A 22,116-nucleotide genomic window follows, 5' to 3' on the forward strand; every position below is an offset into this window, starting at 1 on the left:
TGGGTATTGAGGAGGGCACATTCTGCATGGAGCACTGGGTGTTATGCACAAACAATGAATCATGGAACACTTCATCTAAAACTAATGATGTAATGTATGGGGATTAACATAAGAATTAAAAAAAAATAAAAGAACACTGGTCTTCTGATGTCAAGTCCAGTGACTCTGCCTTCTTTCTCGATGGCTGTGTTTTCTCTCTTTCTCTTGAGAAGAGCATGAACACTGAATTCAGACAAATGTAGGTTTGATTCGAGCCAAGGCCCTTGCTAACTGCACAAACTTGGGGCCATTTCTTAAACCCTGGGAGCCTCAGGTTCTTCATCTGTGAAATGGGGATAGCAGGGCTGACTTTGCAGGATTAATGCTCAGATCAAATGAAATAAGGAATGAAAACTACCTAGCACAATACTCGACACAGGTGCTGGATATCTTTTTTTTTTTAAAGATTTTATTTATTTATTTGACAGAGACAGAGATAGCGAGAGCAGGAACACAAGCAGCGGGAGTGGGAGAGGGAGAAACAGGCTTCCCCCAGAGGAGGGAGCCCGATGTGGGACTCGATCCCAGGACCCTGGGATCATGACCTGAGCCGAAGGCAGACGCTTAACGACTGAGCCACCCAGGCGCCCCTGGGTGCTGGATATCTTTAAAGGCCTCCAACCTCCTTGGCAATGATGTCTCCCATTGTGTGGACTTTCCAAATTCCCACAGAGTACTGCATTCCTTCACAGATGGCCTTCAACCTGCACACCCCCAGTTTGGTGCCAGACATCTCCATCATCCCTTCCCCCTGCACCAGCCTGGTGCTCTCATAGTCAGCCCTGGGCTTCTGTGATTCTCTGCTCTGAGCTGTGCTTCATCCTGCTGAGCTGGACAGTGGGGATGAGAAACACAAAGCAGAGTGATAATGGAAAGAGGGGGGATGGAGTTGGGTGACTTTTACGGAACTATTTTAAATATTTTACTGAATTTTGAATGTTTTTGAAACTTAGGTCCTGTTATAGTTCTTATTTTCAAATGTTCCATTTCTTGATAGGGGCAAACTAAGGACTGTGGATGTTTTGATATTCTTCAAATATTTCTTCCATGCTGTTTAGAAGAGAAGCTGATGTGAGTGATGGGGAAGAGAGGAGGACTGCCAGGGGCAGCCGCTCTTTTGTTGCTCTGTCCGTTTCACTTCTGGCCTCAAGCTTGCGGGCCACACTGAGCAAAATAAAAACGATGCCTTTAACAGGATCTGCCTACCTGAGGAAGCCTTTTGGTGACCAGCTACTGTCCCCTAAGCGTACCTCTTACTGTTGTCACGGCCACCACCGGTCCCCTCCTCAGAAAACTTTCAACCATTTACAGATCCTCTTTGAAAGAAGTTCTGGCAAATACTATTCTCTCTCTCCAGTTAGTTTTCCTTATATTTTGGCATCCTGGCAGCTTCCTGGCTGGCCTGCTCCTTAATCTGGCACCAGAAGAGACCCTGACCTTTTTAAAAAGCAAGTTCTGAAGAGCATTGTAGCTGAGGGCCCCGGGTTGGGTAGGGGATTGTGTAAGAGAAAATTGCTGAGCATACATGCTCTCTGGACCCAGAAAGCCCTAAACTAATGGAGATTAACTCTCACACTCCCAGGGGATAAGAAATGGAATCTTCATGTATGTGCCTTTTGATTGTTTGTTTGTTTTAAATCTCTTTGGAATATATTCTTACATTGGAGGAGTCTGGAACATACTGATAAATTCTCACCCCTATTGCAAAGTGAAGGCCAAGCTTTAATATAAAGAAAGATTTTCTATCCATAGATGTTTTCCTCCAAATACTTAATAGAGCCTTTTCTTAAATATTATTTTTATCTACTCTGTCCTCAAGGTTACACCATTCCTGTGTGTGTGTGTGTGTGTGTGTGTGTGTGTGTGTTTCCTTCAAAACCTACCCAGGTTAACAGAAGAACAGAAACAGCACCTTTAATGGGAATCAGAGCAGTATCTCTCCAGGATGAGGATCTTTTGTCTAGAAGGGGCTCTCAGAGCTGCACGGGATGGCTGGGAACTAGGGATGGATTAACTAATGCTGATTGTTAGAATTTGGCTTAGTTGTTATTTCTGGACCAGATGCTGTGTTCATACAAGTTTCTCATCACTTCACCCACTAAATCACTCAGTTCCTACCCTAGGCAGAGTTTGGCTTTTTATAGTACTAACACTTATCAATCCCCCAAAATTATCCATGAAGATAAAAGTCTAAGAGTAAGAGGTAACAGTAAAAACCTAGAGAGTATAATGTGCTCTTTTTGATTGTTTTTTCTGCTTTCAGTTCTGTGTGTAATGTCTGGCAGTAGTGAGACTATATGAGAACTCAATTAAATTCCAAATTAAGAAATCATAAACCAGATAATAAAATAAATGGATCATGCTGGCAAGCTTTAAGAAAACAACAAAGTGCCTTGATAAACATCTTCTTCCCAGAGAACCATCTCCCACCTTCTGAATCACAGCCAGTGGAATCTCTTTGCTCTGAAATTTTACCATTGTCTGAAACAGTATCTGTTTAATTGGATAACCCCTTTTAGGACATAAGAATTCCTTTCTTTCTTTCTTTCTTTCTTTCTTTCTTTCTTTCTTTCTTTCTTTCTTTCTTTCTTTCTTTCCTTCCTTCTTTCTTCCTTTCTTTCTTTTGAGGGAGGGATGGGGGGTAGTGGCAGAGAGAGAGGGAGAGAATTTTAAGCAGGCTCCACTCCCAGCATGGAGCCCAGTGTGGAGCTTGATCTCACAACCCTGAGATCATGACCTGAGCCGAAATCAAGAGTCGGACGCTTAACCAACTGAGCCACCCAGGTGTCCCAGGACATAACATTTTCTAAAGGGGAAGGTAAATTCTGGACAGAGCTTATTTTATTTAAAATAATCTGTGCCTTTGCTATAAGACAAGGCAAACTTCTCTGCCCTGAGGTCTTTGTCCCCTAAATACTTAAAATTTTTATTTCATTAAAGGTTGGGGGGTTTGTTGTTGTCTGTATGTTTTTAAACAGAAATAGGGACTGAAGGTAAAAGAGAAAATATCAGCTCTGATTCCATCACTCAGAAATAACTGCCATAATTATTTGATTTTATAGATTATTTAATTTTTTAAACAAAAACTGAGATCATATTATTTATAATGTTGCTTAGCCTGTATTGCTAGGTCAACAGAGAGAGACTAAGATCATGATTTTTAGTTGCTCCAAGTACCCCCATTTAATGGATAGATCATCACATGTTTTATTAATCACCTACTGATGACCATCTAGGTTGTCTGTAAGATATTGGTATTTAAAACAATGCTTGGGTGCCTGGGTGTCTCAGTTGGTTAAGCGTCTTCCTTTGGCTCAGGTCATGATCCCCAGGTCCTGGGATCGAGCCTGGGAAGCCTGCTTCTCCCTCTCCCTCTGCCCGCCACTCCCCCTGCTGTGCTCTCTCTCTCTGTCAAATAAATAAATATAATCTTATAAAAATAAACAAAACAATGCTTCAATAAACATCTTTAAACATATACTTTGTGCATTGGGGATAATCATTCTTTTCCATCTTTGCTGTTCTAAAAATGTGGTATTTCTTAGTTTCTTTTTGAGCACTTTCCCAGGTCTTCTGGACATGTATATTCTACTTTTATGAGTTGTTGGTTAATGTTTTTTGATAATGACAGCTTCTCTTTAGATTTCTTTAAAATTTTTATTTATGGGGTGAAGCCTGGCTCTCTTTGGACTCCTCTACCTGGCTCTGAACTCTAGCCCAGAGGTTTCTAAACATGACAGAACATTGAAGTCAGTTTTCTGGGGAACTCTGCAGACCGTGCAGCCCGGCTCCCACTCTCAGACATCGATTTGGTGGGGATGACATGGGCCACTGCTCTGGGGACATCAGTCATCATGTGTGCTTCCATAGATGTGTGTATTTTTCCAGTTTGTTCCATTTATATTTTGTCTTGAGTTTATTCATGGTCTCTACATCTTCAATTCTGCCTTTCTAAAGATTTCATATTACATCATAAGCCATTTTCCAAACTGCCTCTTTGTTTATTAGCCATCATTTTAGGCCTATATAATACCATTTCGAGTTTGTTAGCAATAACTTATTTAAAATTTATATATATAAAGATATATATATTTTAAAGTTTTTTCACATTTATATTTTATGAGATACATTTTTAAACTATTATAATAAACAAACAAATAAATAAAATTTTTTAAAAATGGGACACCTGGGTGGCTCAGCTGGTTAAGTGTCAAACTCTTGATTTCGGCTCAGGTCGAGATCTCGGGGTTATGAGGTCGAGATCTCGGAGTTGTGAGATTGAGCCCTGCATCCGGCTCCACGCTGGGTATGGAGCCTGCTTGAGATTCTCTCCCTCTCCTTCTGCCCCTCTCTCCCTCCCCCCTCTAAAAAAAATAATAAAATAAAATAAACTGTCTATTGCATCCACTAATATGATTCCATTATAATTCCTTTGTACTATGTGTTAATATCTGGAAAAACGGATTTCCCTTTATTACTCTGCCTTTTCTAAGACTCTCCTTGCTGTTCTGGGCTTTCCTTTTTCCAGATTAACATTAGAGTGATTCTTGTGCTTTGCTCTGAGAAGTAATTTAATATCTCTTTTATAACACTTTCCTGGGGCTACCTGGAGATCTCCTCCAGTGATTTGAGGAGACTCAATTTATAACTCAGGGTCTCTGATTGGAATGTGTGCTTCACCGCAGCTGAACTGTATTCTGCCTGGACACCTGCGTGGTAAGTGTCCACTCTTCTAGCCAGTAGAACTTGTCAAGAGCAGAGGAGACACCACTCGGTGTTTGCAGTACATGACATCAGATATGGGGTGCTTTTTGATCCCTCCTTCAGGGGGTGGGCCTTGAGGGGAGCTGACCTCTGCTGCCTGATGTCCACATTGGTCTGCCACAGCAACTCCAGGATGCTCTGATTTTATAGGGTCAGGCAAGAACTGGACAGTGTGTCTGTGGGAGCAAGGTTAGAATTGGTTTATTTTGGGACACATTTCTGAAGCCTGAGGTTCAGAGTAGTAGGTTCCAATCCAGAAAATCTTGCCACACACAAGACGTGAGTTTCCAAGTATCATTGTCTCAGTCTCCCTTCCCTGGCAGGATTTTCAGTCCTTGTTTCAGATGGAATTCCATGGGCCTGAGACGACACAGACATTGTCTTCACAGAAGTGGCAGAAGGTGGGGGTAGGTCGAGGACACCAGAAGTGGCGGAAGGTGGGGGTAGGCAGAGCGGAGCTGAGACGCAAATAGGAAAGCCAAACTCTGATGACCCCAGGAGGGAAGACCAGTGAGTCAGCAGAACCACGAGGTCCAGAAACAGGCACGGAAGCCAGAACACCGCTGGAAAGGCCATAGTCAGGGAGGTGGGAAGAGCAGGGCCAGCAGTCCTCTGCACAGGGTAGGTGCTGGACTGCTGTGCAGAGCACTCCCCATCTTTGGCTTGGTGCACACTGGCAAAGGACCTGCTAATGTCCAGGACCCAAGTGGGATGGCCTGGGAATGCCCAGGGGAATGAGCTAAAGCCACAGGTGATGAAGGTGCAAGCCTGCTCTCTCCAAACACACTCCTACCTGTGCTGAGCCCAGTGGGCACATCCCTTCTTTGGGCCAGCTGGACATCTCTTTGGCTGGAGGAAGGTGGCACGGACTGATCTGTCAGTCACTTCCCCTCGTCCGATTGAGATTGTACCCATTTTCCCCTTATTTGCAACACCATGGCCCCCAAGCTGCTATGCCTTCTGGCTCCTCATTCTGTCCTCCTTCCTGTGCCACCCTGCATTGTACGAGGGGCTCAGGAGGCCACCCTTCCCTGTGAAGCCTCGGTTCGGTCCCTAGAAATGGCATTCTGCATTTGGAGAATGTTACATGCAGCTCTAGGTCTGCTGAGCCTGATGTAAGGTCTGCATTTATGAGGTGCGTACCTCTTACAACTCTTGCTGTTCGGATTCCTAAACTCCTGCACCTGGGAGGACACTCTGATCTGCCAGTTCTGGGAGGAACAGTGAGATCTGTGTTGATAAGGGCTCCCCAAGTGACTCTGGCAGTCAGCACATGCGGGTATCACTAGCTCCAGGCACCACTACGTCCCCCGTCAGCCGGGACAGTGGCTCCTGGGAAGGCCCACAGAGCCTCAGATGAGAGAGCATAGGGCAGGAAGCGGGCAGTCAGCATGGGCTGTTTTTACAATCTCTGGCACACAGTCTTGTCTGCTTTGGCTAAAGAGGGAATGGGGAGGTAAATGATAAATGGTTTCTCAAGTTGTCATGAATAACGTGATATGTGCTAGCTTATAAATGTGGCACTCCTACGAGCCAGTGCTATGGATAAAGCAAGACATTTTAGATGAGTTTCTGCTTGTGTTTGTTTTTGTAGGAAGCACCAGGGCTGTGGGCCTGATAGCAATTGGTATTGGGTCTTGACTATGTCACCTCTTCTAGAACCTTCCCATTCAGGTTTTTCCATGTTACTGTTGATACTCCTTCCCTGGAGTCTTGCGTTCGGTGCCATTCATCTGGGGGACACTGTCTCATCACTGGCTGTGGTACTGGTGCCTGGGGTCCTCAGGGAGGATATTTCACTGGTGTTCAGGTTAGTCTGAGCCTGACATTGTGGTGTGGTTACTGCAGGAACGTTTTCCCAGAGAACAGCACCGGGCAGCTGCAGGAGGTCTTCCAAAACTCACTGGCTGTTATGTCTCCAGACCCCTCGTAGTTGCTCCTCACACTAGAAGCTTTGGGCTGCTCCACCTTGGTTCACAAGGATCCCTTGGCTTGGACCAGAAGCAGGTTCTTTTGATTCCCTTTGCCTGGTTGGTTCTAGATGGGCCTTCAAGATCAGAGAGCAAGAGTCGAGAAGGACATGTGTCTAAGGAAAAGTACTAGGGGCTGAAGAGTAGAGCTGGCTCCAGCTGCCCATTCCATTTATTCCATCTGTGGGTAGGATGCCTCCTACGGTGGCAGCTCATCACAGAAACCACCCAGGAGGGGAACTTGCTCTAGAAGGCCATCCAAAAGGACAGTCATGCCAAGGCTGGGACCTCTCGTGCTTTGTGAAATATGAAAAAGCCTGCCCCATCTGGCTGTGACCAGATCCTTCGATGGAGACTATCTGGGCTGCCCCTCCCAGGTGAGGCCTGAAGGGAAAAGAGAAAGCCTTGTGCTCCTTTCAGAGGTTGGGTGGTGCCTTGACAATTGTTCCTTCAGACTGTAAATCCTCCTGGATGGCGTTCAAGGGGGACATCACTTATCCTGAAGTTGGCCATATAGAGAACAGCGTTTCTCTTCCAATGTATTCCAATGTATTCTGTCTCCAGTGCAGTTATAATGTATGGTATTATACTGCATATTTAAAAATACGTTTGGCAGTAAATTTTTCAGTCTTATCACTAAAATTAAGGCCCAAATTCTCTTTCCTACTTTTTTCTTTTTTTTCTCGCTCAGTTTGAGGATTTTATCAATATTTCCCCTTGGGAAAACATAAGCACATTACCTAAGAACCTTGAAATTATTTTCCAAGAAGTCAGGTGCCACTAATTTGGAAGGAACCAAAATGCATATTTGCCCCATCTCAGATAATTAATCTCTCTAACAGATGTATGGATTTATGCAAAAAGAGTGGTAGAATATAAAAGATCATTAATCATCCTGGCATCATGATCTCATGTTGTTATGAAATAAATATGCTTACTAAATGGTTCCAGATGCTATCAGATATGTGTGTCCAATGAAGACTATTTTCTCTCCTTGGCTCGGGCAATAAACACACCAGGCTTGTTTATAACACCTCTCTTCCATCCATCACCAGTGGTCCCACACATATTTTTTGAACCTCTTTCCCCAACCGCTTGGTTGCTGGTGAAAGGTGGCTGAGTGTTTTCTGATACAGATTCTAGGGAAGACCCTAAGGGAGGTAGGAGACTTTTCCCCATGACCCAGAGCTGATGGATGATAGGGGAATGAAAATTACATGGCCAATCATCTACCAACCTGGAACCAAGAAGTTTTTCTTCATCAATCTTCTTTCCTCAAACATCGAAGTACAAATTCCAACTGAAGACATTACCAGTCCCCAGAGGACGTACTTGAGTCTTCGAGAACCCCCTGCAATCTGCCATGTAAGGATAGAATAATAGAAAGATGAAGACATTTTCAGTTATCATCCAACACCAGGTTCTTGATATGGGTGAACTTTCTTCCCAAGACCATCCCCAGGAGTTGGTTGCAGGACTGCAAAGCAGAGGAGCCCACTGTGAGAAAAGCTGGAGCTCATTGTGAGCTGAGGGCAGTGGTTAACTGGGATTTGAAGCCAGATACACCCCGGTTCCAATCTTGTGACTTTCAGAGATACTTTACCTCTCTTTGCCCATCTTCTTTATTTGTTAACTCTGAGTTGCTGGGAGAATTAATGAGGTTGTTATTATAAGCTGCCCAGCACCCAGGTTGCACCTACAATGTGGTAGCTATTATTACCCTATTTTCAAGATTACCGCTGATGCAGAATGAGGTTGTCCAGGAGAAGTTTTTGAGTGAAAGCTATTTACTCTAATGGTAGAGTGATGCTTACATGTGCCTCTAGCCACAGGGCCTCCTCTCCTGAGAAAGGTCTCCCCTCATGGCCAGTTCCAAATCTATCCTAGAGTTCCCACTCACTGTCATCCCCAGTGTCCCTGGTTCTCTGGGTCCTGGAGTTGGACAGGTTACCACCACCACCATGATGGCCAACGTGCATACCTTCCCGTTAACACTGGAGGAAGTATGAAGATGCTTACTTTGCCCCTTAAACAGCTATAAGATCTTGAAGGCTCAAAGATAAGGAGGGAGACAGAGGGAATTACATATTTATTGTTACCTTCCCTTATGGTCAGCCCCTTGCTAGGTAATTCAAATATTTTATCTCATTGTTACCCTCCTAACAACCCTGAGGAGTGTGATCACCACATCTGGGGAAACTGAGGTCACATTCAGGTTTATCTTCCTTAAAAGCCTGCACTCATTCCAACATACCTTCTGCTTCTCAGGTACTTCTAAGAAACTAAGGTAAGCAAAGCATCACACCTGCAAAAGGGTTCACAGGAGGAAGAGTCTTGAAACAAACATACTTGTGTTTTGCTGAGTATGGGTTTCCATTTCCCTGGATGAACAATGTTCCTCAGTCTGGTGTTTGATTGAATGGATCTCTGAAATCCTGCTTGGAAGGGAAATCTGTGGTCAAATATAGTTGGGAGTGCTGTGTGTTATATTCCTATCTTGACAATTCATGGTGCAGATTAGCATATTAAAGGTTCTGAGAAAGTCCTGCAGTTAAAAACAACAACAAAAAATAGTTATATTTGTTTAACCCAGTGTCTTCCAAACATATTGAAGATCTCTGTGAAACATGTATTAATATCCTGTTGCACTTCTACTTCACAGATCATTCTATGGAAATAACGGTATGAAGAACAAGCATAAATTTCTTAGATTTCTAAGCTGGCACTATTTTCAAGTTTGGAAGGATATTTAGGCTCCATGCCAGAATTTTCTCCCTGTGCTCTCTCCTGGTTTTGCTCTGTGGCCATCCCTCAGATCCTACTCTTGAGGAAACCACATTTCTTCTAGGCTTTGGGATAACTTTGTCTCCTTTGTTTCTTGAGGATTCTCTGGAGTTCTGGTCTGTGAACATTGCTCTTCTCGACTGGGACCCCTTTCCCGCTAGCTGGTTATTAAGGCTAGCTGAATAAATGTGTTCAAGTCCTCCACTCAGTCCCTAGGTTTCCATCTTGCCCCAATTACAGCTGTGGGCTGTGGTCAGTTTCCATCTTTCCCTCGTGTGACTGAATATTATACTCAGCTTCTACACCTCTGTGATTTGCTTGTATGTTAAGTACACTGGATATGCCAGCATACTGAACCTTCAAAACTCAATGTGTTAGGGATTCGCAAGACCACCCTCAGGCTTGATGATTTGATAGTTGGAATCACTGGACTCAAGAAAGGTGTTGTACTCACAGTGATGGTTTATTACAGTGAGAAATTACAGATTACAATCAGTGAAGGGAAAGGGTGCCTGGGGTGAAGTCCAGGGGAAACCAGGTGCAAGATTCCAGGTATCTCCTTCCAATTGAGTTATGCAGGGATACACCTAATTCTCCCAGCAAGAATGTGGCAACTCATTAGAAGTGTTGCCAACCTGGGAAGCACACTCAAGCCTTGGTGTCCAGGGTTTTTATTGAGGTCAGTCATGGGGGCATACAGCACCTGCATGACTGACCTCAGATGCTCAGACTGCACCTTCCCACTCCCCTCCCCAAGCAAAAACAGATTTTCATCATTAAATCACATTGCTAGGATCAACTTGTGTGATCACACTGTATAGTATGTCCAAGGCCTTGGGCATATGTAAACACTCTCATTGGACAATATTCCAAGGGCTCGGGGCTTATCTTCCACGGAGCCTACCCAAGGGCCAGTCCTGAAGACAGGTCTTTCTCTGAAATGTACAGGGTTTGGGCATCACAGGCCTCCTGAGTTAGCCCTTTCTTAACCCTTTCCTGCCTACTAAGGTTTAAATTGCTCCTGTAAGTTGCTACTTTCTCAGAATGACTAAACTCAAGTAAAATGACAGGTACTTCACATTGATTTTTTTTTTTTTTTTTTTTTTACTTCCTGAGTGCTTATTGAAATATGGCAGAGACAATTTTTCGCCTTGGTTTGAAGGTCAGGATAGCCCTGTCTCCTTTCCTTCTCTTTATTTTATTTATTTTTACAGATAAAATTCACAAAATGTAAAATTCACTCTTTTAACCATTTTACAGTATACAATTCAGTGATTTTTAGCATGTTCACAGGGTTGTATAACTATCATCACGACCTAATTCCAGAATGTTTCTGTCATCCCTAAAAGAAACCTCCTATCTCCCATTTACCACCTCCTCCTGTCCCTTGTGGATACTAATCTACCTTCTTTCTCTGGACATTTCACATAAATGGAATCATACAATAATATGTGGTGTTCTGTGACTGGCTTCTTTCACTTAGAATATTTTCAAGGTCTTCCATGTTGTAGCATGGCTCAGTTCTTTTTTTTTAATCGACAAATAACATTCCACTGTGTGGATATGCCACATTTTTATCCATTCATCTATCGATAGACATTTGGATTGGTTCCACTTTTTAGCTAACATGAAAAATACTGCTGTGAACATTCATGTACAAATTTTTATGTGAACATGTGTTTTCAGTTCTCTTGGGTATGTACCTAGGAGTGAAATTGCTAAGTCATATGGTAACTCTATCATTACCTTTTTGAGGAACTTCCAACTGTTTTCCATAGCAGCTGCACCATTTTACAGTCTTACCAGCATGTATGGGGTTTCTGATTTCTCCACATCCCTGCCAACATTTGTTATTGTCAATCTTTTTCATTTCAGCCATCCTAGTTGGGGGTGAAGTGGTATCTCATTGTAATTTCATTTTGCTTTTCTTTAATAACTAATGAAGTTGCATATCTTTTCATCTGCTTACTTAACATTTGTATGTCTTTTTTTGAGAAATATTTATTCAAACCCTTTGTCCATTTTAAAATTGTGTTGTGTTTTTATTGTTAAGTTGTAAGAATTCTTTATATAGTCTAGACACTTATCAGTTATATGCCTTGCAGATATTTTCTCCAATTTGTGGGTTGTCTTTTTACTTTCTTTATAGTGTCTTTTGAAACACAGAAATTTTTTATTTTGATGAAGTCCAGTATGTATTTTTTTCTTTTGTTGCATGTGCATTGGGTACCATATTTAAAAATCCACTGCCTAATCCATGGTCATGAAAATTTATACCTATGTTTGCCTCTAAGATTTTCAGTTTAAATTTTTACATTTAGCACTTTGATCCATTTTGAGTTAATATTTGTAAATGGTGTGAGGAAGGGGCCAAACTTGATTCTTTTGCATGGGGATATCCAGTTGTCCCAGCACCATTTGTTGAAGAGATTATTATTCCCCCATTGAATGATTTGGTGCCTTTGTTGAAAATCAGTTGGCCATAGATATATGGGTTTATTTCTCCTTTTTTTCCCCCTCTCCTTTCTTCTTAACAAAAAGATACACTTGACAGATGAAAGAATAGCATGCAGGCCCTGCTACACTGACAGTGCAGAATACCCAGATCAGCCCAAATACCGATCTCCTTCTTTGCTCTCTGCTGCATGTACACTCAGACAGACCTCCAGCTATTGATGGCTCTTCACCTGTGTAGCTTGTCTTCACCCTGAATATATTTACTATTCATCATAACTCCTAAAATACAACTGTTATCAGCTTTGCGGGAGAACATTAGCTGGTAGATTGTAGAAAGATATCAGTTCAGTAACTCCAGCACCACTGTCATTTAGGGCAGTGGTTTTCAAATAGTGGTCCTTGGCGCTCTGCCCCTTTTAAACCAAATAGTTATGCTCTTAAAATTTTACCTACCTGTCTACCTAGTATGATTTTATCATAGGAACCCAGCACTCTTGTATACCATGGGATTGGGAAAAGATTCTTTAGAAACAAGTTATCACTAAACTGAAAGGATGCTTAGAACAGTGTGTGGTTGTCTCCACCACAGTGTGCCAACGACTATCCCTCTCACATTATGTCAGCTCAGATTTAGTTCAGTGTTAAGAAGCAGAGATCCAAAACACAGTGCCTTAAAGAAGATGGAAGTTGATTTCTCCCTTACTTAAAAGTCCAGAGGAAGATAATCTGATGCTGGCATGATGGCTCAGCTCCACAAAGTCTCCAAGACCTAGAACCTTCCACCTCATCCCGTTCCATCCCTAGAATTTGGTCCTAATTCTTAGATTCCAAGAGGCAGTTAGAGTTCCAGCCATCATATTTTAATTCCAAGTGGCAAGATATTGAAGAAGAAAGGAGAGTAATGAGCAAAGCGCATAGACCTGCCTTTTTATGTGTAGATTTCCAGGAAGTTGCCATATGACACCTCCACTTATATTCCATTGGCCAGAAAGACATCTTGTGGCTACACCTAGCTGCAAGGAAGGCCCAGAAATGTAGTCTTGGGAGGGGGCATCCATAAGCTCATCTAGAAATTCTATTATCATGGAAAATCATGGGTTTTGGGAGACATCCAATATTCTCTGTCACACCCATGATTTGAATAACTCCTAGAATCCAGCCTCTTCCAAGAAATTGTTAGAACTGATTAGAAAAGTACTGTGCTCTTACCCTTCTTAGTCTGATCCAGGGATTTCCTGATTTGCTTTCTAACTGGCCACTTGGCCCTGCTTTCTATCTTCACACACCTGTTTTCGAGACTTCTAATGATGAACCTAGCATCATGTGTTGAAGTCATGTTTCTCTTTTATGCATGTGTGTAATATAATAAAATCTGTTTCCTTCTCAGTAAATGGCATTACTGCCTACGCAGTTGATCAAGCCAAACCCTTGGGAGTCAACACTTGGGAGTCTTAAGGCCAGTCTTCCTCTCATTGCTCCTGTTCAATCCATTCACAAGTCCTACCTTCTCTACTTCCCACATACATCCTGTATCTGGCCTCTTCTTTCCACCTCTGTGCATCCACCCTGGTGCACACCACCATCAGTGCTTGTCAGGGCTGCTGCAAATACCCTCACAAGTGGCCTTCTTCCTTTCACCTCCAACAGCTCCTCCCCACAGTCCATCCTCCACATAGCAGGGCAGGCAGTTACTATTTGTTAGGCTGCCCTGCTTCAGATTCTCCATGGCCTTCCTGTGTGCTTAGGAGAAAATTCAGAATTCTTCTTGTTTTTATGACCTCTACTATGGGCAGAATGTTTCCCCCTGAAATTCATATGTTGAAGCCCTAACTCCCACTAGCTCAGAATACAACTGTATTTAGAGATAGGGCCTTTCAAGAGGTGAAATTAAGATGAGGCCTTCAGGGATGGGCCCCAATCCAGTCTGAGTGGCATCCTGATAAGAGATTAGGACATGAGGAGAGCAATACAAGGGATGAGTATGCACAGAGAGACAGTCCTGTGAAGTGGCATCTAAAGGGTGGCCCTTGGCAAGCCAAGGAAAGAAGCCTTAGAGGAAACCAACCCTGCCAGTATCTTGATCTTGGACTTCCAGGCTCCAGAACCATGAGAAATAAATTTCTGGTGTTTCAGCCCCCCAATCTGTGTTATTTGTATGGCAGCCCCAGCACACTAATATAACCTCCTATGCACACATGATCGATGCCTCTGGCTTCATACCCCTTCTCCCTCTCTCACTGTACTCCAGCTACACTGGTGTCTTTCTGCATTCCTCTGGCAGGACCTTTGCACATGCTGCTTATACTCCTTGGAATGATCTGGCCTCCAGATCTTCCTAGGGTTCCATCTGTGTCATTCAGGTCTCACTTCAAGTCACCTCCTTTCAGTGGCCTTTGCAATCATACCCCACCACTGTCTAATGCATCACCCGGTTTATTTCCTTCAGAGCATTTGCAACTGCCTGAAATTTATAGAATTCATTTACTTATTTGCTGCAATGAAAGCCCCATGAGAGCAGGCACTTCCTCTACCTTGTTCACTGCCATATCTCCACCAGCTGGAACAATGCCTGGCACATAATGGGGCTCGATAAATATTCATTGGAATGAATAAGTAGATGTATGATAAAATTAGTTTTAATATATGAATAATTTACAAATTTTAAAAACATTGCTTTGAGGGAAAGAACAAGTCCACCTCTTGCAGTAGTTTCTTAGGAGAATCATGTCATTTTTTACTTCTGTTTTGTCATACTTACCCTTGATCCCAAACAACTGACCTCTTGGTTGTGATGTATACACTCCCCTCCATCTCAGCAGATTCGTACTGACACCAGCTCTCTGAGGCTTCGATGCCTCACGACCATCTCTTTAGTTGAAATTTCTGTTAGAACAAGGACTCAGATAGTGAGAAAAAACATAGCACAGGCTGCTACTAACAAAAGCAAATGAAATCTATCATTTAAATGAGCTCTGATGGAAGTATTGAATCACTATATTGTACATCTGATGCTAGTATAATGCTGTATGTTAACAGAAATTAAAATAAAAACTTAAGAAAATAAATTAGCTCTAAATGTCCTAATGCAGGTGATGAGGCATATAGAGGCTTTTTTACTGGGGGATTATTTTGTCTTGAGGGGCTTTGAATACAAACTTGCTGAAAGTCCCATGCTTTACCCAGTCTTCAGAGACTGTTGACTTTAAAAATGTTTCTGGGTGAGTTAGAAAGTATCGCTTTAGTCATATGATCATAGCTCTTTTTAAAGGTTTGGAAACAGTCATGATTTATTGAGAAAGATTGAATGTCTCCCTTTGGGTTGGGAGCAGGGAGGTTTTATTGTTTGTAAGAGTGTTTGTTTGTTTTGAACGGGAGGATTTAGTTTTAGATGTACTTAATTGGAAGTAAAGTTGGGATATTAAAGAAGAACTGTTGGGCAGAAGTTGGAAATGTGAGAATGAAAAGCAGGATAGAGGCCAGGAATGGCAACAGAGATAAATTACTGCATTAGCAGAATCAGGTGGTGTGTGGCTTCAGTCCTAGCCAAGAGCCTGTTAATGGAACCAGATTCCCATATAGGCTGAATGTCAGACCTGAGAATTTTAGAAACGCACTGGTAGGATTTACCAATAAATGCCCACCTTTGTTCTTTTTGTTCTGTACCACTAAGGATGATTTCTGCCTAGTATGGAAAACTATTGGTTTGTCCCCAGAGAATTGTATCCCCATTTCCAGACCAGTCCCTGCTTGAAAATGGCCTTTGGGTCTACAGAAAAAGAATAACATGAAATCAACATGAAAGTTACCTTTCCCTTGTTTGAATTCTGTTAACACTACTTTAATCACAACTATTTGATGACACTCTAGCTAAAGGAATCCAACCTCTCTACAAGTAAGAGATACTGAAACATTGTGGGATATGTTCAAAACAACTTTGATTTTGAAATTTCACATCTAAGTTTCATTTCTAAGTTGGATATCTTTGTACTTTTCCAGCACCACATTTCTGTTCTTCGGGAGATTTAGGCTACTGCATCCTTATGAAAAATGTTCGAAGCAGGAATCATGAGTAATGTGATACCCATCCATTATATTGTACACTTTCAAGATGGCGCCGTATTTTGGGTGATCATGCTGGAACCCTTGTTATCCCTGAATAAGTTTTTCAAGAAAGGATTGTATTGAAATACATGATTAAATATTTACATGGTTAGCTCTGATTGATTGGTTGATATTTAGTTACATCAAAGCTTATGGGGTATCTTGCAACACATCTTCACTTTACTATTTGAATAATTACTGTTTAAAGGTTCTTTTTGTTAATAACCCCAGAATTTGTATTATGGCTTTTTGATAGATTTTTAAGAGTAAAGGACCAGATGCACAGGAAGGAGAGGTATTTTGAGAGCCTCTTGAAAATTTCTGGACTGAATTATCTTTTTTATGGTACCAGGGTGAAGAATAAGTAGAATTAAGACCATAAGAAAGCCTTTGTTTAACACGTTGGCTAACAGAAATTACCTACTTTACACTACTTTAGCAGTGATGATCCTATGTAGCTGTTGAAGGAGAAATAAGAGGTGCTTGTTGATTCTTGTGCCAACTAATCTGTGCCAGCATCTTTTTGGTTTGTTGAGTCAGGTTTCTGCCAGGTTTGCAAATGTAACCTAAAAGTGTCATATGCTTTGCTGGGCTAAGTTATGGTACTGTGTAATGGTCACTCATACTCCCTTGTGAGCCCAGCTTTTTCTGTGTGGACCATCGTCTTTCTCTCCAGTTGCCCTAATTTTGTAGTCCGTGTGCTAAACTCGAACAATATAGCAATGTCAGAAAAAATAGCAATGTCAGAATAGGAGAGAGGGAGACCGAGTAGCCACTCTGACAGCACCCCTAAAAAGAGGATACTTGTTGAACCCAACATTACAGAGTCTGGTTCTCCCCTGTGGAAGCAGATGTTACATGTTAGTGACTTGGATTACATGAGCTCTAAATTATTAAGAGTAATTAAATGCAACTGCCAGGTGACCTAAAGACTCAGAGAAGTTAGTCCCCACATTCTTCTCCCCGGAAGAATGTGTGTAGGGGAAGCCAGTGATTATTCTGATTGAAGAGCAGTTATCCTAATATGATGTAATGAACATGAGCTGTTTTACTGGACAAGGATAATTTAAAAATAAGTTGACAACTCAGCCCTACCATTTACAGTGTGAAGCTTTGCGTGATCTTAAATTCACAGAACCTCAGTTTTCTTATTTACAAAATAGGGTGGCAGTCGTTCATTCTCCTGAATTGTACTGAGGATTACCTAATATAATATGTAAGTGCCAAGCACCAGGGTAGTTACTGATATTACAGTATTTTTATTAAAAAGTCACTTGACCATTGAATTTGAGCAGAGGGCTTAATGCTTTGGAGTCTGATGTTTCTTGTTTCATGATCAGAAAGCCTGTGTCCAAAAAATAGACACTCATCCAATTTGCCCAGGACATGCTCTTCCCAGGGTGCAGCTGGAGGTAATTCATGTTCCAAGGCCTCCCCTTCCTGAGACTCCAGGCAGACAGCCCCCTTCTATGGATGCAGTCCTTCTGTGAATTGCTTTTCAAAGATCACCTTCAAAAATAAATTTGGCCAGGTCTTACTTACCTGTTTTGACAGACTTTCTGCCTTCAGGGTGAATTATGATTGATGCGGTCTTACTCAGTTTTTTTTTTTTTTTTTTGCATTGGTTGTACAAATTTATGCTTAGAGAGGGCTTTACCCACAGTACTAAAAATAGTAATTATAATATCTGTCATTCATTAAGCAATTATGACATGTCTGCATTGTGCAAAGTGCTTTACATGGATTATCTCATTTGATTCTCAGAACAAATCTATGAGGTAGATATTCTCTTTATTCTCAGAGTGAGACCAAGGGGCGTAGCGGGCTGGAGCAACCCCTGGTAAATGGCAGAGCTGGTGTTATTGCAAACCTACACTGCCCCCGTGTTTAGGGGACATGGTTTTCTTTGCATTATAATTTGGTAGCTGCATTTAAAAGGTTTATCCAATGATTTGGGCTTTTTTATACTCTCATATTATTGTTATTCAAATTAGAAAACTTTAAATGTAGAGAAGAGTACAGAAAATAATACAACATGGCATATTCACCTCTAATATTTACTGCATGCTCGCATTTTCCCATATTTAACACAGATTTTTTAAAGATACAGAAGTAACTAAACCTGCCTCATCATTTCTTCATATTCCCTAATCCCCTCAGCAGAAACTACTATACTGCAGGCCAGGAGTATTATTCTCTGCATGTTTTTATGGTTTTTGACTTGTGTACATCCCTAAACAATGTATGGGGTATTTGTTCCATGTGTTTTAAAAATGATGTCATGTTGTATGTTATCTTTTGTGATTTTTCAGTTGAAATTTGTTTTTGTCGATACATGCAAACCTAATTCACTCCTATGGTATATATTCTAGTGTGTAAGCACTTCACAGTTTATCTCTTCCCACACTGACGGGTGTGTGTGCTGTGTTCATTTATTAGCCCCTGTGGACAATGCCTCCTTACACACACGCATGAATTGAGCACCCACTAATCTTTGGTCAGTTATGTGTGTTACAAACAATGCCTTCTAAACCAGGGGTCAGCAAGCTCTTTTGCACAGGGCCAGATAGTGTTAGGTGGGGTGGCCCACAGAGTCTCCGGCGCAACTATCCAACTCTGTCCTTAGAGTGTGAGAGCCGCCATAGACAGCCAATAGACAAATAAGCTCGGCTGTCTTCGGTAACACTGCATACACAAAAAACAGGCAGAGGGCCAGATTATGGCCCAGGGGCTACAGTCGACTGGCCCTGCTCTAGATTATCACTTATCTTTTTGTTTATAAAGCCATTTGTTATCCTGAGCTCTTTATTTGAATGTAATCAGTTTTCTTCGGGTCTTTTCCTGTTTGGTTGTGCTTTTGTGTCCTGTTCAAGATATTCTTCCCTACTGCTTGTATTGAAGACTTTGTTCTAGTTATACCTCTAAAAGCTTTAAAGTTTTGCCTTTTACATTTAAGTTTTCAGTCAGCCTGCAATGTATTTTTGTGTGATGTCAACTCTGAATCCATTTTTAATTTTCCTCTTCTGGGTCACTTGTCCTAGCCACTGATTGAATGGTTCATCTTCCTTCACTGATTTGTCAAATTGCCTCCTCTGCTTATACCCATTTGTGTAGATATAACCCTTGTTAAGTTCTGCAGAAACAACACTAAGCTGCTGCCTATTGCTTGCTCTTTACATGAAGAATTAAGCCCAGCTTGAGACCTCTCAGTTGGGCAAAATTTAAATACTCCTGTTGAGAGATACTTCTTTAGGATCCTTGCCCGAGAAACAGAGTATAATTAGTAACTTAATCTCATGACTGAATGCTATCACAAACAACCCCCAGATCTCAGTGGCTTACCCCAATCAGGATGTATTTCTCACTCACATCACAGACCAGGGTGAGTAGGTAGTGGGTGGGTGGGATCACTCAGTTCCACAAAGTCATTCAAGGACTTTAGCTCCTTCCACCTTATGGATTCACTATCACTTAGTGCCTAGGGGACCTCCAGTGGGACCTCTGCCATAGGGCTGTTCATGATGGAAGAGAGAAAGCGTATGGGGTTTGGTGGGAGGTTTCATCTGCAAGGTCTGGAGGTAGTGTACATGGCTTCTACCCGCATTTCTTTGGCCAAAACTCCGCCATGTGGCTGCACCCAACTATGAGAGGTCCTGGGAAATTTAGTCCAGCTAGAAGAGGAAATGGGTTAGGTGAACAACAGGTGAATATAGGTACCCCTTCATTCAGATGCAGATATGAATCATAGTAAGAGCAGGACCATATTTATTGTACTCCCCCATCTCCCTAGCAACGGAAACAGTGCCTGGCTTATGGTAAGGGTTTAATGAAAAGGAAGGAAGGAAGGAAGTGGGTAGGGGAGGGTGGGAGGGGTGGGGGAAGGAGAGTGGGAAGGTGGATTGACAGGAGAGTGAATGAATGAATGAATGAATAGGGAAGCCCAACAGGTTACTGAGGTGATTGCTCCAGACTTTTGCAGAGTCTGTCGGTCAAACACAGATCTACCTTTATGAGGGCAAGTGATAGAGAACTGTGACCCTGCGGGGCCTGGATATCATTTGGCTCTTTAAATGTATCACACCCCAATCTAAGCCCATTGCAGGTAGGGCTGGAGACTCACCCTGCTTCTAGGCTTGGTTCCCAGGGGCTGAAGGACTGAATAGGAAGGTACCTTCAGTTCCAGCTGCTAAGCAGAGTGGGGCTCCCTGGACCTAGGGCATCTCCTGGGTCCCCAGTGAGCCACAGGAATGGGCTGGAAGTCTTACATTCAAAGCCTCTCAGTGGAGTTCTAAGAAGACAGTGTAATGGATGATAGGATCAGAATCTGAGGACTCTCAGCTAAAACCTTTTTTTCTGCCTCTTCTGGGAGAGCCCATGCTGGAAAAATACCCAAAGTATTGTACTTTGTAGTTATCAGTGGGACCTAATAAACCATTGCCAATCTGACATTTATATTTTCATGCAACCCACAATGAGCCATGGGAACTGCCTTCCAAGGCCCCTTCGAAAGTGCTGGCAGAACCCAAGGTTTTTAAAAGATTGGGTGGGGTATAAATGTTTGGACAGATTAGATTACCTAAGTGTTTGCTGTGTATAAGAATAGTCTGATTAAACTGCATAAGCATAGTGCTCAGGCTTGGGTATGAGTGTCTAAAGCAGCTGCTCTGGAAGTGACTGGCTCTCTAGGCTCTTCCTCTTGGAAGCAGACTTGTGGTCCCGAGAATTAGGAGGGAGGTGGAGCTACGGAAGGAAAAAGGGTATTCGTCTTCTGTGAACCCATTTCTGTGTACATACGATGGAAGTTGGGGGAAGGTGATAAAATATGGCCATTGGGAAACTTGCTTTTCCTGAAGATTCCAAGGGAGAGGTTGCGAAAGGGGACAGCCGAATAGTTGAGGACTGGGGATGATCTGGTTTCAAGTCCTGGACCCACCACTTAGAGCTGACATTTGACAAATTGCTCAACCTCTCCGAGCTTTCTTTTCCTTCTCTGTATACATGGGGGAAACTATAATGCCTACCTTCATAGGGTTCTTATGGTGTTAAATGAGATCAGCCACCTCAAGTGCTTGATGACCAAATGCCTGATATGTCCCAAAGCCCTTCCTGAAATTTCCAGGAAATACTTTTACCTTAATTCCAGAGTAAAACCACTCTTTCTTAAAGCATTTAAGAAAAGAGAACATTGTTTCTTCCTCAGTATTTTCCTTTGTCCTGGTTCCAGAGTGCCCAGTTGGGGGTGGTGCCCCATTAGAAATCAGTTAGGGTGGCCCTGAATATGAGTTTTGCTAGGTTATTAATGAAAGCTTGTTTTGTCAACAAATGACAAACATGATCAAACAAAAGTGAGCAAATTCTTTTTTTTTTTTTTTAAAGATTTTATTTATTTATTCATGAGAGATAGAGAGAGGCAGAGGCAGAGGGAGAAGCAGACTCCCCGCAGAGCAGGGAGCCCGATGCGGGACTCGATCCCAGGACCCTGGGATCATGACCTGAGCTGAAGGCAGACGCTTAACCGACTGAGCCACCCAGGCGTCCCAGCAAATTCTTTATTACAGGACTTCTTAGAGCTTTTACTGTACTAATGTGGATTATAGATTTTTAAGAGGATGGTATAGTAAGTAGACTTTACCAAAAGGGTCACAGAACCTTTTTTAAATTTGGAGGGTTTTTTCACAGAGTTCTTTTGGTGCTGACATTCTTGAGAAAGTGCTCTGGGAAATGCTGACTCAGGGATTCATGTTTGCTGAGCTCAAAGTTGACTGGGTCACCCCTAGATGAACTCCCAAGTTTCTCGAAGTTGGCCTTTGAATGAATCGCCTTCCCACATCAGGGTGAAATGTGTAAGGGTCATTCTGCTGTCACTCATAATAACCACATCACAGTCTAATGGGATAATTCCATAATGCCTTACATTTGGTATAAGATTTGAGTTCATAAACACTTTTGTATATTTGGAGTGTACTAAAGACCATCAGTTATCCCAGACTGGAACCTCTGA

At 42.3% G+C, this 22,116-nt stretch overlaps 1 non-coding gene across 2 annotated transcripts in view; it reads left to right on the top strand.

Moving 5' to 3' along the window:
• The window catches only part of LOC102750267 (uncharacterized), a 612,045-nt gene that overhangs the window by 457,284 nt on the left and 132,645 nt on the right, over positions 1-22,116 (top strand). The gene's annotated exons all lie outside the window — the stretch shown is intronic.

The sequence above is a fragment of the Leptonychotes weddellii genome, chromosome 9 (genome assembly GCF_054177405.1).
Source record: "Leptonychotes weddellii isolate Sample4059 chromosome 9, ASM5417740v2, whole genome shotgun sequence".
NCBI lineage: Eukaryota > Metazoa > Chordata > Mammalia > Carnivora > Phocidae > Leptonychotes > Leptonychotes weddellii.